Raw genomic sequence first — 27486 nt, forward strand, 5'->3', positions numbered from 1 at the left:
CTTACCCATCAGTCTCTCACCTATAGGATTCATTTCTGTTGTCTGCTTCTACTGTTTTGCAACTTAGGATGACATAAGCTAAGTCCTCCTCTGACATGTACAAGTTGAAGTGGTGAAAAGGTGCCATAACCATATAACCATATAACAATCACAGCACGGAAACAGGCCATCTTGGCCCTCCTAGTCCGTGCTGAACCCTTAATCTCACCTAGTCCCACCTACCCGCACTCAGCCCATAACCCTCCACTCCTTTCCTGTCCATATACCTATCCAATTTTACCTTAAATGACACAACTGAACTGGCCTCTACTACTTCTACAGGAAGCTCATTCCACACAGCTATCACTCTTTGAGTAAAGAAATACCCCCTCGTGTTTCCCTTAAACTTCTGCCCCCAACTCTCAAATCATGTCCTCTAGTTTGAATCTCCCCTACTCTCAATGGAAACAGCCTGTTCATGTCAACTCTATCTATCCCTCTCAAAATTTTAAATACCTCGATCAAATCCCCCCTCAACCTTCTATGCTCCAATGAATAGAGACCTAACTTGTTCAACCTTTCTCTGTAACTTAATTGCTGAAACCCAGGTAACATCCTAGTAAATCGTCTCTGCACTCTCTCTAATTTATTGATATCTTTCCTATAATTCGGTGACCAGAACTGCACACAATATTCCAAATTTGGCCTTACCAATGCCTTGTACAACTTTAGCATTATATCCCAACTTCTGTACTCAATGCTTTGATTTATGAAGGCCAGCGTTCCAAGAGCCCTCTTCACCACCCTATCTACATGAGACTCCACTTTCAGGGAACTATGCACAGTTATTCCTAGATCTCTCTGTTCCTCTGCATTACTCAATGCCCTACCATTTACTCTGTATGTTCTATTTGGATTATTCCTGCCAAAATGTAGAACCTCACACTTCTCAGCATTAAACTCCATCTGCCAACGTTCAGCCCATTCTTCTAACTGGCATAAATCTCCCTGCAAGCTTTGAAAATCCACCTCATTATCCACAACACCTTCTACCTTAGTATCATTGGCATACTTACTAATCCAATTTACCACCCCATCATCCAGATCATTTATGTATATTACAAACAACATTGGGCCCAAAACAGATCCCTGAGGCACCCCGCTAGTCACCGGCCTCCATCCCGATAAACAATTATCCACCACTACTCTCTGGTATCTCCCATCTAGCCACTGTTGAATCCATTTTATTACTCCAGCATTAATACCTAACGACTGAACCTTCTTAACTAACCTTCCATGTGGAACTTTGTCAAAGGCTTTGCTGAAGTCCATATAGACTACATCCTCTGCCTTACCCTCGTCAACATTCCTCGTAACTTCTTCAAAAAATTCAATAAGGTTTGTCAAACATGACTTTCCATGCACAAATCCATGCTGGCTACTTCTAATCAGATCCCGTCTATCCAGATAATTATAAATACTATCTCTAAGAATACTTTCCATTAATTTACCCACCACTGATTTCAAACTGACAGGTCTATAATTGCTAGGCTTCCTTCTAGAACCCTTTTTAAACAATGGAACCACATGAGCAATACGCCAATCCTCCGGCACAATCCCCGTTTCTAATGACATCTGAAAGATCTCCGTCAGAGCTCCTGCTATTTCTACACAAACTTCCCTCAAGGTCCTGAGGAATATCCTGTCAGGACCCGGAGATTTATCCACTTTTAAATATCATAAAGATGATATTGAGACAGATAGCGTAGATGCACTTCAATGCAAGTCAAATAAATGTAATTTGAGGTAGCATTACTTTGCTTTGGTGAAGTTACGTACTTGGAGATGGTTCATATATAATGTAAGCACTAGCTGTTACAATGCTGAATTGTCAGCAGTGTGAAATATCAGCATTTTTACAGTGTTTAAGTTTTCTATTGCATTCCCTTTAATAGTTAAAATATATTTTAAAATAACAATCAAAATGGTTGGTTTTGATTGTTAATGTGAATCAGAATATCTCAGCCTGACTTAGTTTATTTCTCTTTTGTTTTTGTTTCATCACCAAACACTTATTATGCCCTGCAGAAAATGGACTGGAGAAGTTGCTGAGACAAATGACATTAGGGAACTGTATTATCATAAACAGATAATTAATTCCAGTATCACTGCTCTTTCATTTCATACTTAATAGTGATCATATCACAGTTCAATTACTAGAATTAAATTACTTTCCAAAATCCATTGCCGAGAACATCTATTTTTATTCTGGTCTCCATATTACAAAATGGTTGTGAGGGCACTGAGCTTTGGAACAGATGAAGGCAAAGTGTATGCAGGAATTTAAATTTCCTGGCTTTTTGAAGGGCCAGTGCCGATCGTTAGCACATTACAATAATTATGTGTTCCTGTACCCACAACCTTCTGTGATTCATATGTTCTTAGGTGCCTTGTACCCTCCTTGTACAAATGTAGGTATGAAAGCATTCATCAGGATCAATATACAAAATATGCTTCCACTGACTGTTTCAAATCCAGAAGACATAAAGCTAAGGTCATTATCATAAAGGAACTGCTTTAGTTTGCTACCACATGCAGTTTCTGAGGCAAATAACAGGGAACTAAAAAAGGAGAAAGGTCAGAAGTAAAAATATATGTTGCATGTTGCATCACTGTCAAAATCAGGACATCTAAAGCTCTTCATAGCCTTTTGAAGTGTAGCTGTGAAGGAATCACAACTGCCTATCAGTACCAGCCAGCTCCCACATTGATATGATGATTTTTTTAATGTCATGTTGATTAAGGGGGAAAGAAATCCTCCAAAATAACACCACCATTTCCTTTACTTCTCTACCTGATAGACAAAATTGGGTTAATGATTCTGAAAGGAAAATGGCACTTCCTTCATTGCTGAACTATCTTGGTCTTAGAGGTTTTGTGCTCACAACCTTAGATTACATCATGAATCCAGAACCTCTTGACAAAGGTGGAGTGCAATCCATTGAAACTCCATATTGGGAGATGGATGATGTTACTCCATGGGATGAATGTTAGATGGAGCTTAAATCCCAGCCATAACCTCTTGAGCCATATACCCTGTTCACAAGAAGACCACAGTTGGTAGAATCTGGGGCAAAGCAAAAACTACTGGATGGACTCAAACAGCATCTGTAGGAGAAAAGGAATTGTCAACTCAAACTGTCAACAATCCGCTCCCACCAACCCTGACACAGATGCTGTTTGACTAAGTTCTACCAGCAGTTTTGCTTTTGCCTTGTTTTATTGAAGTAAATGTTGTGACATTTAGGATTTTGTAATCCCAAATCCATTTCATACAAAACATCTCTCCTCAAGTTGGAGTGGAGCCTGGTTAGCAATTACCAATCCCACATGAATTCCTCATGGGAAGCCAGTCACGAGGAATGCAAGTGACCATATGGCAGTGCTTAATTTCTAGTCCATAATTACTTTGAAGATAATCCCTTCCATGAGCTGATAGAAAGTGGATTAAATAGGGTGGTTAGCTGACATATCCACATCATGCATCATTAATGCACATTTTTTATTAATTTTTCTGCTGCATTTTTGGTTAAATGTTAATGTGCAGTATGAACAAAATACGCATGTCATAATGATCTACAATTTATATTGTACTTGTGTTACCAGCCATGGCAACCAGGATGATAGAGCTGAGGATGAGCCATCAAGTTTACAAGTCACTAATGGGTGTAATATGAATGTAAGGAAGGACAAGCCAATGATTAAATTGTACCACAAGAGGCAAAATTCAAAAGGGCAAAGAATGCAGGACTGAAGGTGCTGTATTTAAATGTGCGTATCATTCGGAATAAGGTTGACAAACTCGTGGCGCAATTAAAGATTAGTCGGTATGACGTTGTGAGCATCACTGAGTCATGGCTAAAAGAAGGCCAGAGTTGGAAGCTTAACATTAAAGGATATACTTTGTATCAAAAGGACAGGCAGGAAGGCATAGGCAGTGACGTGGCTTAGTTGGTAAGACATGGAATTGCATCTTTAGAAAGAGATTGCATAGGGTCAGGGAATGTTGAATCTTTGTGGGTGGTGTTAATAAACTGTAAGGGTAAAAAAAAACATTATGGGAATTATATATAGGCCCCAAAATAGTAGCCAAGATGTGGGGTCAAGTTTGCAAAGGGAGCTGGAAAAGGCATGTAATAAAGGTAATGACACAATTGTAATGGGGGATTTCAAAATGCATGGGGATTGGGAAAATCAGGTTAGTGCCTGTGAGATGGCTTTTTAGTGCAGCTTGTGCTTGAGCCTACTTGGGAAAGTAGGCTTAGACTGGGTGTTGTATAATAACCCAGATTTTATCAGGGAGCTTAATGTAATCCACTGCCTTAGGAGGCAGTGAATTTGAGAGGGAGAAGCATGACTCATATGTATCACCATTGCAATGGAATAAAGGGAATTACAGAGGCATGAGAGAGGAGCTTGCTCAGTTAAATTGGAGGGGGATACTAATGGGGATGACGGCAGAGCAGAGATGGCTGAAGTTTCTGGGAATAGTTCACAAGGTGCAGGATAGATATGTCCCACAAGTGAAGTTGTTTTCATATGGCAGGGATAGGCAACTATGGCTGACAAGGGAAGTTAAGGACTGTGTAAGAGTCAAGGAAAGGGCATACAAGGCATACAAAAACTGAGTGGGAAGCTGGATGATTGGGAAGCTTTAAAAATACAACAAAAGGCAACTCAAAAGGCTATAAGAAGGGAAAAGATAACATATGAGGGCAAACTAGCCAATAATATAAAGCAGCATACTAAAGGACTTTTCATTTGTATAGAGGGTAAAAGGGAGGTTAGAGTTGATAATAGACCACTGGAAAATGGTGCTGGTGAGGTAGTAATAGGGGACAAAGAAATGACAGATGAACTTAATAGGTACTTTGCATCCATCTTCAGTGTGGAAGACACTAGCAGTGAGCCAGAGGTCCGTGAATGTCAGAGTGTGTGCTACCGCTATTACAAAGGAAAAAGTGTGAGGCAAGCTCAAAGGTTTTAAGGTGGATGAGTCACCTGGACCAGATGGACTATATCCCAGTCTTGAGAGAGGTTGCTGAAGAGATTACGGATACATTGGTCAAGATCTTTCAAGAATCCCTTGATTCTGGCATGGTCCTGGAGGACTGGAAGATTGCTAATGTTTCTCCACTCTTTAAGAAGTAAGGAAGGCAAAAGAAAGGAAATTATACATCAGCTAGCCTAACTTCAGTAGTTGGGAAAGTACTGGAGTCTATTATTAAGGCTGAGGTTTCAGGGTACTTGGAGACTTAAGGTAAAGTAAGTCAAAGTCAGCATGGTTTGTGTAAAGGGAAATCTTGCCTGACAAATCTGTTAGAGTTCTTTGAGGAAGTAACATGTAGGGTGGACAAAGGAGAGGCAGTGGATGTCATTTACTTGGATTTTCAGAAGGCATTTGATAAGGTGTCACACATAAGGCTGCTTAACAAGTAAAATCCTATGGTGTTACAGGAAAGATATTGGCATGGATAGCAGAATGGCTGACAGCCAGGATGCAGCGAGTGGGAATAAAAGAAGCCTTTTCTGGTTGGTTGCCATTGACTAGTGGTGTTCCTCAGGGGTCAGTTTTGGGATCGCTACTTTTCACATTGCTTGTCAATGCTTTGTATAATGGAATTGATGGCTTTGTGGCAAAGTCTGCAGATGAAACAAAGATAGGTGGAGGGGTAGGTAGTGCTGAGGAAGCAATGCGATTGCAGCAGAGCTTAGACAAATTGGAAGGATGGGCAAAAATGTGGCAGATGGAATACATTGTTGGGAAATGTATGATAATGCATTTTGGTAAAAAGAACAATAGTGTAGAGTATTATCTAACTGGGGAGAAGGTTCAAACATCAGAGGTGCAGAGGGATTTGGGAGTGCTCGTGCAAGACACGAGGTAATTTACAGGTTGAGTCTTTGGGAAAGAAGGCAAATGCAATGCTGGCATTTATTCCAATGAGAAATAGAATATAAAGCAAGGAGATAATGCTGAGGCTTTATTAGACACTAGTGAGGCCACACTTGGAGTATTGTCAACAGTTTTGGGCCTCATATCTCTGAAAGGATGTGTTGTCATTGGAGAGAGTCCAGAGGAGGTTCATGAGGAAGATTCCAGGAATGAAGGGGTTAACATGTGAAGAGCGTATGGCAGCTTTGGGTCTGTACTCACTGGAATTTAGAAGGATGCAGGGGTATCTCATTGAAATCTACCAAATGCTGAAAGGACAAGGTAGGGTGGATGTGGGGAGATGCTTCCTGCAGCGGGGGCATCCAAAACTGAGGTATGACCTTTTAGAACAGAATTAAGGAAGAATTTTTTAGCCAGAGAGTAATGAATCTGTGGAATTCTGTGCCAAAGACTGTGGAGGAGGCCAAGTTCATGGGTATATTTAAAGTAGAAGTTGATCATTTCCTAATCAGTCAGGGTGTCAAAGGCAATGGCAAGAAGGCAGGTGTAAGGGGTTGAGTGGGATCCAGGATTAGCCATGATGGAATGGTGGAGCAGACTGAATGGGCTGAGTGGCCTAATTCTGCTCCTGTGTCTTATGGTCCTATGGTCTAACTCACTGACCACTTTACCAGTAATGAATCATCATGTCTGTAGATTAGTGGAATATAAATTATGGTCTTCTCTCCTCTTGGCTCTCGCTTTAAAAGGTGAAGGGTTCCTTAAAAGTTTTCAATCTACGTGCAATAGTTTCTGAACCACCTTTATTTTTGTTTGGATAAATTTTGACTCTTGCTGAAAATGACTCTACACCATGCAGTTATAGAACTTTTCTACCTAAAACACTTCTTACTGTCAAAGTTGAAAATCAGAAGGCATCTAATCCTTAGTGCCCAAAATATCTCTGCAGTTTGCAATTGTCCATTTATAATGTTGGAAAAACAGAAAGGTTTCGGCATTGTATATGACTCACAAGAAGCTAGCAGGCATACAGTAAATAGTTAAGTAGACCAATATTGTCTTTACAAAGGGGGAGGAGTTTAGATGGAGATTTTGTTATAATTGTGCAGGGTGTACATGGAGTATTGAGCATAACTGTGGTCCCCTTATCTACAAAGGAACATCATAACATTCGAGGCAGACCAAAAAAATCTTCAGGCTAATCAGAGGTTAAACAGCGACAAGATTCTACAAATGCTGGAAATCTTGAGCAACACACACAATATGCTGTAGGAACTCATCAAGCGAAGCAGCATCTATGGATGGAAATAAATAGTTGACTGTTTACTCCCTCCATTGACACTGTCTGACGTGCTAGTTCCTCTAGCATTTTGGGAGGTTAAACTGGTTCAGTCTGTGTTCTTTGAGTTTGGAAGAATAGGGGGTTACCGTTATCAAACGTACAAAATCCTCAGGGATTAGAACAGTGTAGATATTGAAATATTCTCACTATGAGGGAGTTTCAAATGAGGGGATATAGTTTCAAGGCACAAGTCATTTAGGTGGCGGGGTGGAAATACGTCTCTACCAAAGGAGGTGTAAGGCACTCTTTCCCTCTGTTACCCTTTAGGTTACCCTTGGGCAAGGTGTAGCACCTGCTTAGCCCCCTGATCAGGGTCACAGGAAGCCATGGGAGCAGGTGGTGGATAGTCGTATGACCAGCTAGTGCATATTAAAAGCAACCACCGACACAAGGCAGGAGATCTCTGAAGAGTATTGTAAAGACTGTGCAGAAGAAGGCAACGACAAGCCACTTCTGTAGAAGTAATTGCCAAGGACAATCATGGTCACCATGATTGCCTACATCATATGACATTGCACATGATGATGATGATAAGTCATTTAAAACCCAGGTGCATAGAAAGTTCTTCCACAGAAAGTAGTAAACCTCTGGAAGACCTCTGCCACAGAGAGTTGTGGAGATGAGTTCATTAGAAGCAATTAGAGTTTGATATCAGGAGATTGACATTTACAGGGTTCAGGTCTGGGGTAGACCAGTGGTGTTCATATTGCAGGCTTGAATGGCTTGCTCCTATTTCCAATTTCTTGTGGTTCTGTGTTATAACGACATTTTCAAAGTCCCTGTTATAATATTTGTTCCAGTTTTATTGTCACTCTGCTTTGACATATGTAGATTCAGAATGACTTAAAATGCTTAACACAATCATGAAGTTTCAATAAAGCAAACTGAAAAATAAACTAAATCTTGGGCAATCTTTAATCATACGAAATCCAAAATCAGATTATTGAGTGATGTCACCTCTGGACATTTTTTTTAATTGCATGCTGTTTTAGACTTTTTTGTGAAATTAATTGTGGATTACTTCCTTTGCCTGCAGCAGTTCCAGTTTGTTATTGTGACCCAAATCCTTGATGCATTGATAAGCAAGAATATTAACAGCTTGTGACACCAGTAATCCAAATTTATTGGGGAAAATCTGAAACTTATTAGTTAGCAATTAGATCATATTATCTATGAAACACTTATAAAGAACCATCCTTAATTATGTTTTCCATAACAGCTGTTATGACCGAAGGATGAAGAATTGATTTAGTGGTAGTTGTCATTTAGTTCAGACATCTTCTGGATTTTATGCAGACAGGAAATAAAAGGAAATTTGAAAAGTTAAATATTAAAGTCAATGAAGGAAATGACACACCACTCACTTTGCATCCCAGTTAAAGTCCAATGTCCTTATTGCTACTGATGTATTGCCTCCAATTCTTCACTAATGCTTGTTCCAGTTAGAATGCAGGCATTGCATTTTTGGCCAGCGCTTATTGGAGAAGATAGGGATGAGCAGCTTTCTTGAACTACAGCAATGCAAGATCAAGGTGCTCCTACAAAATTGTTTCATTAGCTTTAAGGATTTGACCTAAAGATGATGAAGCAGTGTATCTTAATGTTCAGGAAACTGTAACTGGTAGCGCTGCTAAGCATCTTCTGTTCCTTTTACTGGATACTTCATGTTCTGTAGGTGGAGCTCAAGAAGCCCTGTGATTTATCAAACAGAACTTCACACCATCTTAAAAGTTTCTTTCCCCTGGCAGTTAATCTGACCAACCATTCTAATTAGCCTCCATCTATTACCCCCATCAACGCACTGCATTGTAAACTTCAAACCACTTTTGATAATGCTGTTTACATTGTAAATACGTGCCTGTATTACATTCTTTTTTTAATTTTGGGATACAACATGGTAACAGCCCCTACTGGCTCAATGAGCGCATGCCACCCTTGTGACAAATTAACCTACTAACCTATAGGTCTTTGGAATGTGGGAGGAAACTGGAAACTGGAACACATGGATAGCAGCAAAATTGCACTTGGGTCGCTGGTGATGTAATAGCGTCATGCTGACCATGATGTTACCATGCTACCCAATTAAACAGACACGACCATTTATATATTTATGTATGTTTCATTCCATATCAATCCTTTAACCTTTAACTTTGTTAGCCTTTTTATTTTATATATAATTCATTATTTTTATATAATTCTTTATTCCTTATAATTGTTAAATGTTGTTTTTTCTGTTCCATGTTATACCCTGACCCACAACAAATTCCTAATACACGTAAATAAAAATGGTGAATAAAGTTGGTCATTATAATCTTTATGTTCCTTATACCAATGGATCTCATAGATACAATAGCACTCAATTAATCTGGCACATTTGGGACTTTGATGGTGCTCTGTTGGCAGATTTTCCAGTCAAAATGTTAGAGTTTATTCCAGTCATGGTCCAACAAGTATTTAATTTATGTTTCTTTACATGCTATATCACACAACAGTATAATAATGTTTCCTGTGAACCCAGCAAACTTGGGTATTGGGACCTCAATGAAGATAAGAGGAGCTTGAAAACCAATGCCCAGTTGAGTTTAAAAGGAAGAGGGGAAACCAGGCCCTCAGTGAGTTTAAGGGAGTGGAGGAACCAGAAGCCCCAATGTGTCAGTGGGAGTGCAGGGATCAGCATCTAGAGAGCCAGATCAATCAGATTCACACTGAGCAATTTTGTATCAGTGGGAGAGAGATCAAATGTTCTCAGTGGTAGATGTGTTTTCGGTGAAATGGATTTTTTCCTTGATGGTCTTGAGCTTCTGGAGTGTTGCTGATGTTCCGTTCATCAAAGCAAGTAGAAACTATTGCAACACTCCTCTGATATCTGCCTTGAAAAATGGTGAAAGAGGTTTGGAAATCAGTATATATATGAGTCATCATGGTATGTGATCCTGTGAATTCTTTGGTCAGCAGGGGACTGGTGAGATATTGAGATACTGCCATTGAAAATTAGACAAAAATGATTGTTGTCTTTCTTGGCACTTGTGTTTATCGATTGTTACTTTCATCTACTGTATCACATCAAAATGAGTTTTCTAGTCCTATTACAGACAGACATGCAATGCTACACAGGGTAATTTAAAAAACACAGCAAATGCTGGAAATATTCAACAGGCCAGGCAGCAACAATGGAGAGAGGAAGATTTAATGTTTCATGTTGTTTTAGGTTCTCGTGAAAGGTCAATGGCTGTTTCTCTCTCCACAGATGTTGTCTGACCCGCTGAATAGTTCCAGAATTTTCTGTTTTGATTTCAGATTTTGTGCATCTCTATTTTCTCTGTTTGTTTCTTGCTTTTGCCTGTAATAAGATATCCCTAAAACATTGTGCATATGTCCTCATTCCTGATTTACTGAGGGAAGATCAGTGAAGAAATAGCTGAAAATCTTTTATTTTAAGGACACACCTCTTAGGGACTCCTAGCTCTAAGAAGATAGGCCAACAACTACAATAATCCTCCATTATGCCAAATATGATTCCATTCTTCCTCTATTCCTACTGACTTCAATTTTACAAGGTTGATTATCTATTCTAAATTACCCATGGTACAGATACGAGGAAAGAGAATCAAAGGTGGCTTAATGGGCAACTGAGAGAGAATAGTATGCAGGACTAGAGGAAAAAAAGAAGAGAGGACATAGGACTGTGGGATTGTTCTAAAGATAAAAAGAAAGATTAGCTTTATTTGAACAAATGAAACATGGAGTGAAATGTGCTGTTTGGGTTCAGCCCACATGTGTTGGTATGCTTCTGCCTTTGACAAAGCATGCCCGCTACTTACTAACTGTAATCTGTACGTCTTTAGAATGTGCAAGGAAACCATAGGACCCAGCGGCCACCTATGCAGTCACAGGGAGAACATAGAAATTACTCCTTATAGACAGTGGCGGAAATCAAACCCTGATCTTATAGCTGGTGTTGTAAAGTGTTTCACTAACTGCTTGACGACCATGCTTCTGTTGGAGCCAAATGTAGACTTGATAGCTCAAATGGTCCCTTCCTTGTTTGAATAAAGAAATAATGAGCATTTTGGCTCATTAAAGATTATTGCCAAAGTTATACAGAGGGAATAGAATTTGTCAGAGTCTAGGGTTATAGCAAACTCAAACTGATGATATAATAATGAAAAAGAAAGACTGAAAATATTCTACAAATGAGAGAAACAGAGTAAGTTAGTTAGTTTTTTTTAATTTGGGAGTTTTTCTTTCCACTATGCAAATACAGTATGAGATTGGGAGGCTTAGTACATCTGTGTTATCAATAGTTTATTTTTCTATATACTGCTTTATTAACTATGTATTCCCAATCTCTCTGTATTTCCATTGTTACTATGATTTGTTTGAAAATCAATAAAAAGATTTTAAAAGAAAGAAAAGAGAAACAGAGTAAAGATTTGTACTGAAGAACCCTCATCAAACTGGAAAAAGTTAGAAAAGGATAGCTTTTAGGTAAATATTAGCTATTGAAAAGGGAAGAGATCAGGATGTTTGTAAGGAGTTAAGTCTGTATCAAAATGCAAGGGTATTATAAATAAATTGTAGAAAGAATCATGGTGTAAAGCAAAGTAGTCAAACATCCACTAAAAGATAGATCCATAAGAAATCATAATCGGGTAAGGAGCAAGGGGAATTGTGTCACTTCTTATGCACTGGGATTCAGCAATTCTCTACGAGAAGTATAATTTCAAAAAAGCAAATTTAAAAGTAATTACATCAAAGCTTAAAGCAAATTGGGAGGAAAAAGGCAACATCGCAATATTTCAGTGGAGAATAACTTCAATTGCATATCACAGATTGAAGTTTAAGATTACACCTCCTCCTTTACCTCCATTCAGGGCACCAGACAGTCCTTCCAGGTAAGGCAACACTTCACCTGTGAATCTGCTGCAGTCATCTAATGTGTCCAGTGCTCCCAATAGGGCCTCCTCTACATTGGTGAGACCCGTCCTAAATAGGGAGACCGTTTCATCGAGCACCTCCTCTCCATCAGCAAAAAGCAGAACTTCCCGGAGGCCATCCATTTTAATTCTGAATGCCATTCCCTTTTTGATGTGTCAGTCCATGCCTCCTCTTGTGCCAAGATGAGTGCCGACCACAGAGCGGAGGAGCAACCTTATGCTCTGTCTGGGTAGCCTCTAACTTGATGGCATGAATATCGATTTCTCCAACTGGTTTTTTCCCTCTCCCTCACCTCTTCCTCTATTCTGCACTCTGGCTTTTACCTCTTCTCACCTGCTTATCACTTCCCCCGGGTCCTCTCCTCCTTCCCTTTCTCCTATAATCCACTCTCCTCTTCCATCTAATTCCTCTTTTTGATAGTTTTCACAGAAGACTGCTGTTGACATATTTTGTAAAGTGTCGAAAAAGATGATGTAGGAATTAAAGGGTGGAAAACAGCCCAAAGCAGAGCTTTAGACTCATTATCATCTGCATCAACATCAACAATCCCTTTTCTTCTACAGATTCTGCTTGACCTGCTGAGGTCCTCCAGTAGATTGCTTGTCACTCACTATAGTTACTCACTGACTACCTGGCCAAACTTAGGAGAATAGCAGGGGTTAATACTAAAAAAAAATCAAACAAAAGTAATTGGCATTGTTAGCTTCGATTTTTAATAAATAATGGGAGGAAGGAATTCTAGTTTTGAAGACCAAGGATAGAATCCATTGGAATAGCCAATGGTCAGTTCCAATTACAATAGTTCACATGTTTTTGTACCAGCGACCACCAAGATGAAAATTTGGAAGTAATGGAAATATCGCTCAGCCTGATCTTGATGATGCACATTACAAGTGCAGTGTGTATACATTACTGATGAGGTGAATTCCCACAGGATGGGAAATTCAATTAAAACATACAGTTGATAAATATCATTGAAAGTACAAAGCTCATGATGTTAATATATCCATGCAGCTTACATTTGACCAAAGACACTGTATTTTTTCAAAGCAGGGAAAGTTATTTGTGCTGCAATTAATTGACAGAACCAGACTGTGCTGATGCCTGCTTGTGCCTCAGGGTTGCCAGTGATGACACTGGTTGCTCACTCAACACTGTCCCATCTCATCCTGGGCTTTCCCTCAACTCTCCTCAGATGTCAGCCTGGGTGCCACCTCTGATCAGGATCAGAATCAGGTTTATTATCACCGGCATGTATCATGAAATTTGTTAACTTAACAGCAGCAGTTCAATGCAATACATAATAATATAGAAAGAAAGAAAAACAATAAGTAAATCATTTGCAGTAAGTATATATGTATATTAAATAGATTAAAAATGGTGCAAAACAGAAATAATATATAAAAATTGAGGTGGTGTTCATGGGTTCAATGACCATTTAGGAATCGGATGGCAGAGGGGAAGAAGCTGTTCCTGAATCACTGAGTGTGTGCCTTCAGGCTTTTCTAGCTCCTTCCTGATGGTAACAATGAAAAGAGGGCATGTCCTGAGTGATGGGTGTTCTTAATAATGGACACTGCCTTTCTGAGGCATCACTCCTTGAAGATGTCTTGAATACTACAGAGACTAGTACCCAAGATAAAGCTGGCTAATTTTACAATTTTCTGTAGCTTCTTTCGGTCCTGTGCAGTAGCCCCCCTCTCCCATACCAGGCAGTGATGTAGCCTGTCAGAATGCTCCCCACGGTGCATAGCTAGAAGTTCTTGAGTGTTTTAGGTGACAAATCTCAAACTCATAATGAAAGATAGCCACTTTATAACTACATCGATATGTTGGGACCAGGTTAGATCTTCAGAGATCTTGGCACCCAGGAACTTGAAGCTGCTCACTCTCTCCTCTTTGGATCCCTCTATGAGGATTGGTTTGTGTTCCCTTATCTTACCCTTCCTGAAGTCCACAATCAGCTCTTTGGTTCTTACTGACATTGAGTACAAGGTTGTTGCTGTGACCCCATTCAACTAGCTGGTATATCTAATGTGCCAGTGAATGAAGTGCTTAACTACTGGACGTTTACATTAGTCAGCATCTGTACCGAAAGGTGACTTGTTTTTATTAATACCAGCACAGGAATGACTCCACTTCAAATGGATCACATTGGCTATTGCATACTTTGGAATCCCTAGAAGTTATGAAAGATGTTAGAGTCATTCATTTTATTTATTCATGTTTCTCCTCCTCTTCCAAAATGTTGTTTTCGTTACGTTATATGTGATGTGATGTGATGTCTACTTTCGTCTTTCTCCATCTCTAAATCTCCCAGCTGCCAAATCTGTGCTGCATGCAACACATTGCTACAAATCTTGAGATCCTCCCAGTACTAAGTAATTCCAGGCTTACCTAAGTGTGTGAGGAGCATCTTCAATATCATGCTGACTTGTCTGATGATACCACAATCATTCATCAAGCACTCCTGCGTTCTTTGCATTATTGGGTTCCTCGTGGTTGCTGTGATTGATCATGGGTATTGGGTTCTTCTGCCTGCCATCAGCTTAAATTTGCTTCCTTGAAGCAAAAGATCTGGAAAGTTGGAGTGCTGCAGTCAGAAGGTATCATGATAAAATGCATGGTATCTTCATGAACCTGCACAAATCTCCCCTTGTAGCAGCAGTGTCAGCACCGTGTCTGTGAAGAATTAGTCATGAGCATTGATGAGAACCCCTTGTCAATAGGGACACCAGGTAGTTGTTAATAATACCATTCTGTGCTAATTCAACCAAAGAGATGAAATCCACCAGCCATTCTAATTAGGTGTAGGTTCACCACAAAGTGCTTTACCCAATGAATTCTCAGTTTGCATGCCAGATGGAACCAGGGCGAAGATGCTGAGGACAAGGAAGCTTTTAGAACACCAGACAATATTTGCCACCAGGTCCGGCTCAAAGCACCTGTACTTCATGAAAGCTGGAGAACTCCATGATCACTTGCCAATTCAATTTGAGGCAATTCAGCCTCACATGGCTAGTGCCTCCTTCGTTCCTTTGTTGCTGCCCTTTCTGCTGTTCTTCACACAGCTCTTCTTTCAGGTGTTCCCTGAATTTATGTTGTGCACTCTTTGGTTATGCTCACATAACATGACAACACCTCCATGGATGCCTACAATTTTCCTTCAGCTGCGTCCCCTCAGTTGTATTGATTACAGTCCTCCATTCTGATCTTATTTATTTAAAAGTTCTAAATATTTGAATAAAAACCTTATCAAGATAAGTATCTTCTGCCAAACCTTTGATGCACAAACCTGAAGCACATGCTGCAGTAACTGGGTTTTATTCAGGTCATGCAACCAAAACTTCAAATATACACAGGATCTGTGGCATGTCCTTCACTTCCTCTCACTGTCAAGAGTGCCAAGCACTGGGGACTCCATCCTGGAGATGTTAAATTTAAAGGTCAAGAAATTCAATTTAACAGACCTAATTAATGTCTCATAAGGACATTAATTGCTGTGATAAGTATCTACGTGCCTGCGCTAATTAAGGTCCCAAATGTAGGAAGAAGACTACTCACAGCATCCAAATACACCTCTGTCAAATTTGGAAGCAGTCACATTTAAGCTAATCCAAAAGTTAGTTATTTTAACCATGCACCTGCACCCAGTTCACTCTTTCTCAGAAGTCAAAGTTTTCTCTATCATTTCTGCTTCTGTAAGGATTTTGTTACTTGAGTGTTACAGACCATAATATGTCATCCAACATGCTGCAGCAATTCAGTCACATTTAAATTTCTCCCTCCTGCTAGCTAGATGATCACCAGTGACATTAATGATAGTCATGGTGAGCTTTCCGACTGTTACTGTGTCTCTTTTTTAGTTTGTAATGGATGAACAGTAGCAGTCTATTTGCAGGGGAAAAACACAGATTAAAAATTGGCTATATTTTTCTTTTTATAATTTCAACTCTTGTTTCAATAAATGAAATAAACTCTGCTGCAATGCTAGATACAGATGGCTATTGAATTAATCATATTGACTGGGATGCAGATTGTTTAGATGTCAACTTCTCTGGAAAGTGAATAGAAATATAGGGAAAGAGTGCAAATCCTTTGTCAAGTAGCAAGCATCATTTCTGGATTAATCCCATCTTGCAGACTGAGACATTTGTTCTCCCAGTTAAACATGAAAGAACCATGACAGTGTATAAATAAGAAGAGGGCTGTTTTTACCGGTATCTTGGCAAATAAATATCCCTTTTCCAGAGTGACTGAAACAGATACTCCAGTCACACTCTCTCATTTGTTTGGTTGTTTGTTTATTTATTTAGAGCAGGGGATCCCAACCTATTTTACTGAATCGACCCTTACCATTAATTGAGGCGGTCCGTGGACCCCGGATTGAGAAGCCTAACCTAGAGATATAGCATGGAACAGGCCACTCCTGCCAAGTGAGCCACATTGCTCAGCAAACCACATATTTGACACTAGCCTAATCACAAGACATTTTTGTAATGGCCAATTAACCTACTAAATGATATGTCTTTGGACTGTGGGTGAAAACCCACATGTTCACGGGGAGAATGTCCTTACATTTGGCTCCTGAATTGAACTCTGAACTCTGAAGCCCCAAGCTGTAATAATGTCATGCTAACTGCTGTACTACGTGTTCTAGATTCAATTAGGAGACTCTGGTTATGCCATCATGTTGAATAGTGAGCTACTGAACTTTAAAAGTAGGGTTTTCTACCTCATGTATTGCTGTGTTTGTAATATTTGTTTGTAGGTACAAGTTGATTAAAGAATTGATATTGATTTAAATCATCTATGGATTTTCTTTAAAGTCATTGCATTGTCAAAAGGGCAAAAAATGAAAATAGAGAATTGTGTAATGTTAACATACATTTCAGCTCTTTTCAGAAGATTAATGGTGTAGTCACGACAGTCACCTAAAGACTAATGTAATGGAAAATTAATAATCATAAGAGATTCTAGCATACTTTAAAAAACTAAAATCAAATGTTAATAATGATTAATTATATGGATTAAATATAAAATATAAATTAAATGCTACAAAAAGTATTTACTCTAAATCAGCAGCTCTTTGAACACATGCTTGATAGTTAGGGTATGCTTTTATCTCCAGGCTCCACATTTGGCAGAAAACAGATCTGGAGAAATGTGTTCAATATTTAGTTACTCCAAGAGAATCATTTTCTCTCAAAATACCTTACAACCAATTTCCAACAGGGAAATAAATCTTAATGATCCTGTGAAGTATTCCCCTCAATCTAATTACACAATCACGAGTTGACTTTAATAGCTGTCTTTCTGTGCACTGGAGAACAGTTAGCAAGACAATTTGATTTGCTTTCTTGTTACAAAATAGATTTTCATTTATGCTTGTTTTAGCAGTTTTCAGATGATTTTTCCTCATGTAAAGTAAACAGTATTTTTTTGTGGCAATCATCACCATTTAAAGATGCATTATTCAACTGAGCTGGGCTTACTACATTTAAACATAAACCATGAAATCAAAATTATGCTCTTCCTAATGCAGATGATTCTTTCCACAAAGTTATTTGTTTCAACAAAGTTAATAGGATTTTTATTTTGGCTGTGTAATGTTTACCAATCACAAGTGTTTGGCTGAAAATTGCAGAATTTATCAAGTCCTTATCTGTGATGTTGCAATTGCAAGACAAAGCTGCAGATGGTATTACAGAAGGTACATTTATTTTCTGGGGGGATATTTTCCTCCATTCTATGTAATCTCTGCACTCATCTTGACAACAGTGCACTGGAGTGGAATAGTTTTGCTTCCCTCCAGTTAACCGTGGCTTAGAATCAGGAAAGAGTGATCATATTCTTCCCTCTCAGCCATACTGAACCACTACAAAGACTTGTGTTCATTCTTAAGCTAGCATTATATCACTATTTCAGATGAGATGTTAAAGAAAGGTTCCATCTGCCCTCTCAGGTGATGTATCCCATATCAGTAATCAAAGAAAAGCCTGATGCATTCTCCTCAGGGTTCTGCTGATATTTATCCCTCAGTTTACACAAGTAAAACTCGTCATTTTATCATCGTTGCATTAATGTCTGTGGGACTGTGTATGCAAATTAGATACCACGTTCCCTGCAAAATAACTGTAGCTACATTTCAGAAATGGCTAAAAGTTATATATTTCTATACGAACGCATGTCTCTATTCTTCCATGTTCAGTTTTAGCACTGGGTTGTCCATGTCAGGTATAGTATAGGTCAAGTAAATTAAAGCCCTGTGTTCATCTAATAATGGAACAACCTCGGTGTAAAGGACCACCATCAAGTGCATTTTCATGTGACACACCAATCAATGTTATGGATTTTGAATGAAATGGAGATTATACCATTAAACATTGATAAGCTTCTTTTGATCTCATGTGCATCAAAGCTAGCTTGAGACCTTGAGAACAGAAGATAAAATACTTTTCAGTGCTCTAATATACTAGACTATTGAGTCCTTCAAGAAATGATTTTAGAAATGAACTTAGTATTATAAGACTTCATCGATGGCTGGAATAAATGTCTAAACCATAGAATGGTAGTCATATTTGCATATTAACTACCAAAAATCTACTGCATACCAAATTGATAAATATGAAAAGAGATATCCAGATGTAAATTTCTTTGTATTTTCATCTACTTGTTTGTGGAATGTGGGTGTCATTGGCAAGCCATTCCAATTTGCCTTTGAGAGTAACATGCTGAGATGTCTTTGTGAACCTTTGCAGTTCTACTGATGATACTCAGTCAGTGCTGAAAAGTAGAGAACTCCAGGATTTTGATCAGTGTTGATTAAAGAGCAGGGTACATTTCTAGATCAGGCTGGTGCATGAATTGGAGGGGAACTGCCCTAGTATCAAGCTGGTAGTCACTTGAATGGTAATTATCAAAGAAGTTTGAGTGAATTGTTGCAATGCTAATAGTGAATAAAGTATATGTTTAAGATGATGAAATTCATAGTTCAAAATTTAAAGGCAATTTATTATCAAAATACATATATGTCATCATATATGTCACCCTGAGATTAATTTTCTTGCTGGCAATCACAGTAAATAGAAGAAACACAGTGAAAGACAATAATCATGGCACAAAAAAGCAAAAAAAAACTTTGCAAATATAAAAAAGAAAGAAAAATTAAAAATAATAATAATGATAAAAATAAATGTAATAAATATTGAGAACATGAGGTGAAGGAAAAGTCCTTGAAAGTGAGTCCAATTCAGTGGGAGCAGTTCAGTAATGAGACAAGTGAGGTTGAGTGAAGTTATCCCCTCTATTTCAAGAGCCTGATGGCTGAGGGGTAACAACAATTCCTGAACCTGGTGGTGAGGGTCCTGGGACTCTTCGTCCTGATGGCAGCAGCAAGAAGAGAGCTTGGCTAGGATAGTGGGGTCCATGATGCTGGCTGCACTCTGTGTAGATGTGCTCAGTGGTGGGAAGGGTTTTACCCGTGATGGACTGGGCTGTATCCATTACTTTTTGTAGGCTTTTTCATACAGGTGTATTGGTGTTTCCATTCCTGGTTGTAGTGCAACCAGTCAATATACTCTCCATCACACATCTATAGGAGTCAGTCAAAATTTTAGATGACATATCGAATCTTTGCAAACTTCTAAGAAAGCAGAGGCAATGCTGTGCTTTCTTTGTAAAGGCACTTACATTCTGAAATGATTACACCATGGAATTTAAAGTTGCTGACCCTCTCCACCTCTGATCCTCTGAAGAGGACTGGCTCATGGATCTGTGATTTCCTCCTGTTGAAGTCAATAGTCATCTCCTTAGTCTTACTGACATTGAGTGAGAGTTTGTTGTTGTGGCACCACTCAGCCAGGTTTTCAATCTCCCTCCTATATGCTGATTTGGCACCACACATCATTTGGCCAATTATAGTGGTGTTGTTGGCAAACCTAAATGAGGCATGGGAGCTGTGCATAGCCTCACAGTCATAAGTGTAAAGTGAGCAGAGCAGGGAGCTAAGCAAGCACACACTTTGTGCTGTACCTATGCTAAGGCAGATCATGGAGGAGATGTTGTTGCCAATCCAGGCTGATTGGGATCTGCAAGCGAGAATGTTGAGGATCTAGGTGCACAAAGAGGTATTGAGGCCTAGGACTTGAAACATTGATTAATTTTGAGTTTGAAAGTATTGAATGCTGAGCTATAGTCAATGTCAATGAACAGCATCCTGATGTATGCATCTTCACTGTTCAGCTGTTCTAGGATTAAGAGAAGAGCCTATGAAATGGCATCTGCTGTTAGCCTGTTGTGATGGTAGGCAAATTGGAGTGGATCCAAATCGCTTCTCAGGCAGGAGTTGATATTTTTCATCACCAACCTCTCAAAGCACCTCATCACAGTGATATAAGTGCTACTAGGTGACAGTCATTGAGGCAGGTTACCATGTTTTTCAAGTCAAGTTGTCAAGTCAAGTCACTTTTTATTGTCATTTTGACCATAACTGCTGGTACAGTACATAGTAAAAATGAGACAACGCTTTTCCAGGACTATGCTGTTACATGATACAGTACAAAATCTAGACTGAACTACATAAAAAACAATACAGAAAAAAACTACACTAGACTACAGACCTACCCAGGACTGCATAAAGTGCACAAAACAGTGCAGGCATTACAATAAGTAATAAACAAGACAATAGGGCAGTAAGGTGTCAATCCAGGCTCTGGGTATTGAGGAATCTGATAGCTTGGGGAAAGAAACTGTTACATAGTCTGGTCGTGAGAGCCCGAATGCTTCGGTGCCTTTTCCCAGACGGCAGGAGAGAGAAGAGTTTGTATGAGGGGTGTGTGGGGTCCTTCATAATGCTGTTTGCTTTGCAGATGCAGCATGTAGTGTAAATGTCCGTAATGGCGGGAAGAGAGACCCCGATGATCTTCTCAGCTGACCTCACTATCCACTGCAGGGTCTTGCGATCCGAGATGGTGCAATTTCTGAACCAGGCAGTGATGCAGCTGCTCAGGATGCTCTCAGTACAACCCCTGTAGAATGTGATGAGGATGGGGGGTGGGAGATGGGCTTTCCGCAGCCTTCACAGGAAATAGAGTTGCTGCTGGGCTTTCTTTGCTATGGAGCTGGTGTCCAGGGACCAGGTGAGATTCTCTACCAGATGAACATCAAGAAATTTGGTGCTCTTAACGATCTCTACCGAGGAGCCGTTAATGTTCAGTGGGGAGTGGTCGCTCCATGCCCTCCTGAAGTCAACAACCATCTCTTTTGTTTTGTTCACATTCAGAGACAGGTTGTTGGCACTGCACCAGTCCGTTAGCCGCTGCACCTCCTCTATGTAAGATGACTTGTCGTTCTCGCTGATGAGACCCACCACAGTTATGTCATCAGCTAACTTGATGATGTGTTGCAGCACAGTTGTGGGTCAACAACAGAGTGAACAGCAAAGGACTGAGCACACAGCCCTGGGGTCCCCTGTGCTCAGTGTGATGATGTTGGAGATGCTGCTTCTGATCTGGACTGACTGAGGTCTCCCAGTCAGGAAGTCTAGGATCCAGGTGCCAAGGGAGGTGTTCAGACCCAGTAGGCTCAGCTTTCCAATCAGTTTCTGAAGGATGATTGTGTTGAATGCTGAACTGAAGTCTATGAACAGCATTTGAACGTATGTGTCTTTTTAGCCCAGGTGGGTTAGGGCCAGGTGGAGTGTGGTGGCAATGGCGTTGTCTGTTGAGCAGTTGGGACGGTATGCAAACTGCAGGGGGTCCAGTGAGTGGGGCAGCAGGGTCTTGATATGCCTCATGACGAGCCTCTTGAAACACTTCATGATGATGGATGTGAGTGCAATGGGATGGTAGTCATTTAGGCAGGACACTGAAGACTTCTTCGGCACAGGGACGATGAAGCACTTGAAGCCTTGAAGCACGTTGGAACGGTGGTGCTGCTCGGGGAGATGTTGAAGATGTCAGTGAGAACATCTGCTAGCTGATCTGCACATCCTCTGAGCACTCTACCAGGAATGTTGTCTGGTCCAGCAGCCTTCCGTGGATTGACCCTGCACAGGGTTCTTCTCACATCGGCCTCGGTGAGACACAGCACCTGGTCATTTGTAGAAGGGGTGGACTTCCTTGCTGCCATGTCATTTTCCGCCTCAAAATGGGTGTAGAAGTTATTCAGCGCATCAGGGAGGGAGGCATCACCCACACAGTCAGGTGATGTAGTCCTGTAATTGGTGATATCCTGGATACCCTTCCACATGCGCCACACGTCGCCGCTGTCCTGGAAGTGACTGTGGATTTGCTGGGCATGTGCACGCTTTGCCCCTCTGATGGCCCGGGACAGTTTGGCCCTTGCTGTTGTTAGGGCTGCCTTGTCGCCTGCTCTGAAGGTGGAGTCATGGGTCCTCAGCAGTGCAGGCACCTCTGCGGTCAACCATGGCTTCTGATTAGCACGTATAGTGATGGTCTTGGACAGAGTAACATCATCAATGCACTTGCTGATGTAGCTGGTCACTGATGCTGTGTACTCCTCTAAGTTGGTAGAGTCGCCATCGGTTGCAGCCTCCCTGAACGTGTGCCAGTCAGTGTGCTCAAAGCAGTCTTGAAGAGCAGAGATGGCTCCTGCTGGCCAGGTTTTCACCTGCTTCTGAACTGGTCTGGAGCGCCTGACGAGCAGTCTGTATGCTGGGATTAGCATAACAGAGATGTGGTCTGAGTATCTGAGGTGGGGGCGGGGCTCTGCCCGGTATGCGTCGGGAATGTTTGTGTAAACCAGGCCTAACGTGTTCTCCCCCTTCGTTGCAAAGACCACACATTGATGGAATTTGGGGAGCACTGACTTATGGTTCGCATGGTTAAAATCACCAGTGACAATAAACAGCCCATCAGGGTGTGCATTCTGCGGTTCGCTAATAGCCCCGTACAGTTCACAGAGCGCCTCCTTACCATTAGCGCTGGGGGGAATGTAGACACCGAATATAAGGACAGAGGTGAATTCCCATGGCGAATAAAATGGTCTGCATCAAACAGCCATGAACTCCACTAGCGATGAGCAGTGTCTGGAAACCAACACAGAGTTCTTACACCATTCCACCTTGATGTAAACACACAAGCCACCATTGCGAGTTTACCGGAAAGAGCTGCAACCCTGTCTGCTCGAAACAAGGCGAGTCCATCCAGCTGAAAGGCAGCGTCCGAAATTCCATCAGTGAGCCATGTTTCTATAAAGACATACACACAACAGATTCTATACTCCTGCCGAGTATTTCATTGGAGTATTTCTTAGGCGCTGATGTAATTGAAGCTTGTTTGAAGCATATGAGTACCTCAGAGTTAAAAGATATCTGTGAATACTCCAAACAGTCAATCGACACAGGTCTTTAATGCCTGGCCAGGTACCCTGTGTAGGCTGAATGCTTTTTGTAGGTTTGCCCTCCTGAAAGATGCTGTCATGTTGGCCTTAGGGACTAAAATCAGAGAGTTATCAGGGGCTATGGGAGTTGTAAAGGTACCTCTATGTTTTGATGGTCAAGGTGATGAAAAACCAATCAAATTGGATATTTTATCCTCGATTGTGTTGTGCTTTTTGTATCTTATTGATGCTGTACCCACCCAGTTATGTAGAGTGTCTTCCAAGTTACGCTCCTGGCATGTTTTCTCAAAATTTTCCAAGCTGGTGGTTTAAACATGTCATATCTCCCATTCTGAAGCATACAGATAATCAAAAGATACAGGAGCTCTTTACTTCAGGAGTCCTCTTGCTGTTTGTTTGAAGTGAACAACAAGCAGAGGATGTATGATGATTTTGCTGAACAACAACATTCTCCAAAGAACAAGGAACAACTGATTGCACCTGGATTGCATTGAGCACATACACTGAACTGCATTGAAATAGTTTTTGGAGAGTTCAGAGATGAGTAATATGTTGCTGAACACTTAATACCTGATATGCTATAGTAATTACATGGCAGTTCCAGTTATGATGACCCCTTAGGCTTTGGAAGAGATGATGAAGTTGATGGAATTTAATATTATGAGCAGGATATTAAATTTTCTCATTAGAAATAGTTAATTTTGCAAGATGAATATTATCTATCCATTTCTGAATACAATCTAGATCTTATACTGCATGATAACACAAATTCCATGAGATACAATTAATATGACCAATCACTAATGTCATAATGTTATCAGTCAATCAAAACCACATGGCAAGAAATGTGCCCCTGATGTTCCTCCTTGTCCCCTTACAGCAGGTTCCTCTCTTTGGGGCTTTGGACGCATATGATCAGTCAGCTATTAAGAAGATATTTCTCCTTGCTATTGAACCACTCTTCGGTGCAAAAGAGATGCTGCAGTTGACTCCCCTCTGGGGATTGACCATCAGCCTGTGCTTGTGATAGTCTGCACTTTAAGAGAGTGGAAGCCCTTTTGGTTTTAGAAATTCTCTAGATTCTGGTTTGCAGTGCTCAGTGTGACGTAGCCACAATCAGTTGTTCCTTAGACTTTGGAAAACATCACTGTTTTAGAACATCCTCTTTCACATTCGGCCTACTGTTCTCTCCAAAGAAATGGCAATAGATCTCCTTAAGTGGAGAATCTCTTTATCCACCTCTGTTCTGCAGAGTGAGACGTGTGATATGTTTTTTGACTACCATCATGGCGTAGAGATTCAACACCAGTGTTACATTCAGCATCGCTGTGAGGGCATTCTGCTGAATGTTAGCAGGATTTTCTCCAGCATGAGTTCTTGGAAACCTACTTGCAGAAGAGAAGTCCCTTGTAGTAATGCTATATAGTCACCGTATTGTAGGTTAACTAGATGCTGAAGTCTCTGAGATTAAATTCTTCCTTCTTTGCCTCCTCCTCCAACCTCTACTGAATGAGTGCCTTTCTGTCCTTAGCCTGTGCCTTAATATCAAGCTCTAGGCCCAGAAGTGCGGCCGTCAAAGCCTTCTTAATGCTATGAAACTGTTGTAAGTGTAGATAACTCTATCTCAAACTTTGGTGTGTTGATAGAAACTATCATCTGCTCAACTGACTGCCATTCAATTTAGTCACCAAACAAACAGCAAATCTTGAGGACCTCTTAAAATAGCAGTCTGGGAGTTTACCTTCCAGTTAAACACTGTGTTCCCCATTCACGGTTAACACAAGACATGGACTAGATTACCATGATCCAGTGTGGTGGAGCTGGCATCGATCTGCATTGTTCAGAGAGTTATCTGCTCTGCATATTTTCTGCATGTGTATATTGAACACACTAACCAATTCACAAAGCAGTGTGAATTGATTAAAATATGCACTTGTGATTTGTGGCTGAAATAGGAAGCAAATCAGCAGCTGGAGCACTGAGAAACCCAATTATATGCCACACAATTTTGTGGCTGTGGTCTCTGAATATACCAGGGTGAAAATCGGTTCAAAGTCATTAGAGAAAATAATTTTGTGATCCTTTGTGTAAGAGTTGTGAATAATAATTGAAATTTTCACCTTACTTACTTATTTTGTGAAATTGTCAAAGCTTGCATATTACCTGGTTCTCAGAAGCGTATAATTTTCCATTGAAGTTCACAATGGCATAATAAATTATTTTACAGTGCTTCTTTGACCATAAGACTCTTAATATAGTGGATCATGCCTTTTAAATGTAAATGGTGTGATGTCATTAGACCTTTATTAAAGGGAACAGTTTGTATAATTTAAATGTAGGCTGCCGCTCCCCCCTCCTTTTGAAGGCATTCCAAAACATCTACTTACATCCAATAACACGGTTCTGTCACAATCTTAAGACCATAAGATACGGGAGCAGAAGTAGGCCATGTGGCCCATTGAATTTGCTCCTCCATTCAATCATAGGCTGATCCAATTCTTCCAGTCATCCCCACCCCCCTGCCTTCTTCCCATACCCTTTGATGCCCTGGCTAAGAAACTATCAAGAAACTGTCTATCTCTGCCTTAAATGCACCCATTGGCTTGGCCTCCATAAGCACTCGTGGCAGCAAATTCCACAGATTTACCACCCTCTGACTAAAATAATTTCTCTGCATCTCTGTTCTAAGTGGACATCCTTCAATCCTGAAGTTGTCCCAGACTCCCGTACCATGGGAAGTAACTTTGCCATGTCTAATCTGTTCAGGCCTTTTAACATTTGGAATGTTTCTATGAGATCCCCCCCCCCCCCCATTCTCCTGAACCCTAGGAAATACAGATCAAGAGCTCCCAAACATTCCTCATATGGTAACCTTTTCATTCCTGGAATCATTCACATGAATCTTCTCTGAACCCTCTCCAATGTCAGTATATCCTTTCCAAAATAAGAAGCCCAAAACTGCACACTATACTCCAAGTATGATCTCACGAGTGTTTTATAGAGTCTCAACATCACATCCCTGCTCTTATATTCTATACCTCTAGAAATGAATGCTAACATTGCATTCACTTTCTTCACCACCGACTCAACCTAGACGTTAACCTTTAGGGTATCATGCACAAGGTCTCCCAAGTCTCTTTGCATCTCTGCATTTTGAATTCTCTCCCCATCTAAATAATAGTCTGCCTGTTTATTTCTTCCACAAAAGTGCATGACCATATACTTTCCAAAATTGTATTTCATTTGCCATTTCTTTGCCCATTCCCCTAAACTATCTATGTCTCTTTGCAGGCTCTCTGTTTCCTCAACACTACCCTATCTTTGCATCATTGGCAAATTTAACCACAAATCCATTAATCCCATAGTCCAAATCATTGACATACATCATAAAAAGCAGCGGTCCCAACACCAACCCCGTGGAACTAATTCCACTGGTAACTGGCAGCCAGTCAGAATATGATCCCTTTATTCCCACTGTCTGTTTTCTGCTGATCAGCCAATGTTCCACCCACGCTAGTAACTCCCCTGTAATTCCATGAGCTCTTATTTTGCTAAGCAGCCTCATGTGCGGCACCTTGTCAAAGGCCTTCTGAAAATCCAAGTACACCAAGTCTACTGCATCTCCTTTGTCTACCCTGCTTGTAATTTCCTCAAAAAAATTGCAGTAGGTTAGTCAGGAAGGATTTTCCTTTCAGGAAACCATGCTGGCTTTGGCCTATCTTGTCATGTGCCTCCAGGTATTCTGTAATCTCATCCCTAATAATCCATTCCAACAACCTCCCAATCACTGATGTCAGGCTAACAGGTCTATAGTTTCCCTTCTGCTGCCTCCCACCTTTCTTAAATAGCAGAGTAACATTTGCAATTTTCCAGTCATCCGGTACAATGTCAGAATCTATCGATTCTT

The 27486-nt window shown here is 40.4% G+C and overlaps 1 protein-coding gene across 4 annotated transcripts in view; it reads left to right on the forward strand.

The window, feature by feature from the left end:
• prkn (parkin RBR E3 ubiquitin protein ligase) overlaps window positions 1–27486 on the forward strand; it is a 1175275-nt gene that overhangs the window by 716072 nt on the left and 431717 nt on the right. The gene's annotated exons all lie outside the window — the stretch shown is intronic.

This window comes from Hypanus sabinus, chromosome 12 (assembly GCF_030144855.1).
Source record: "Hypanus sabinus isolate sHypSab1 chromosome 12, sHypSab1.hap1, whole genome shotgun sequence".
Lineage (NCBI taxonomy): Eukaryota > Metazoa > Chordata > Chondrichthyes > Myliobatiformes > Dasyatidae > Hypanus > Hypanus sabinus.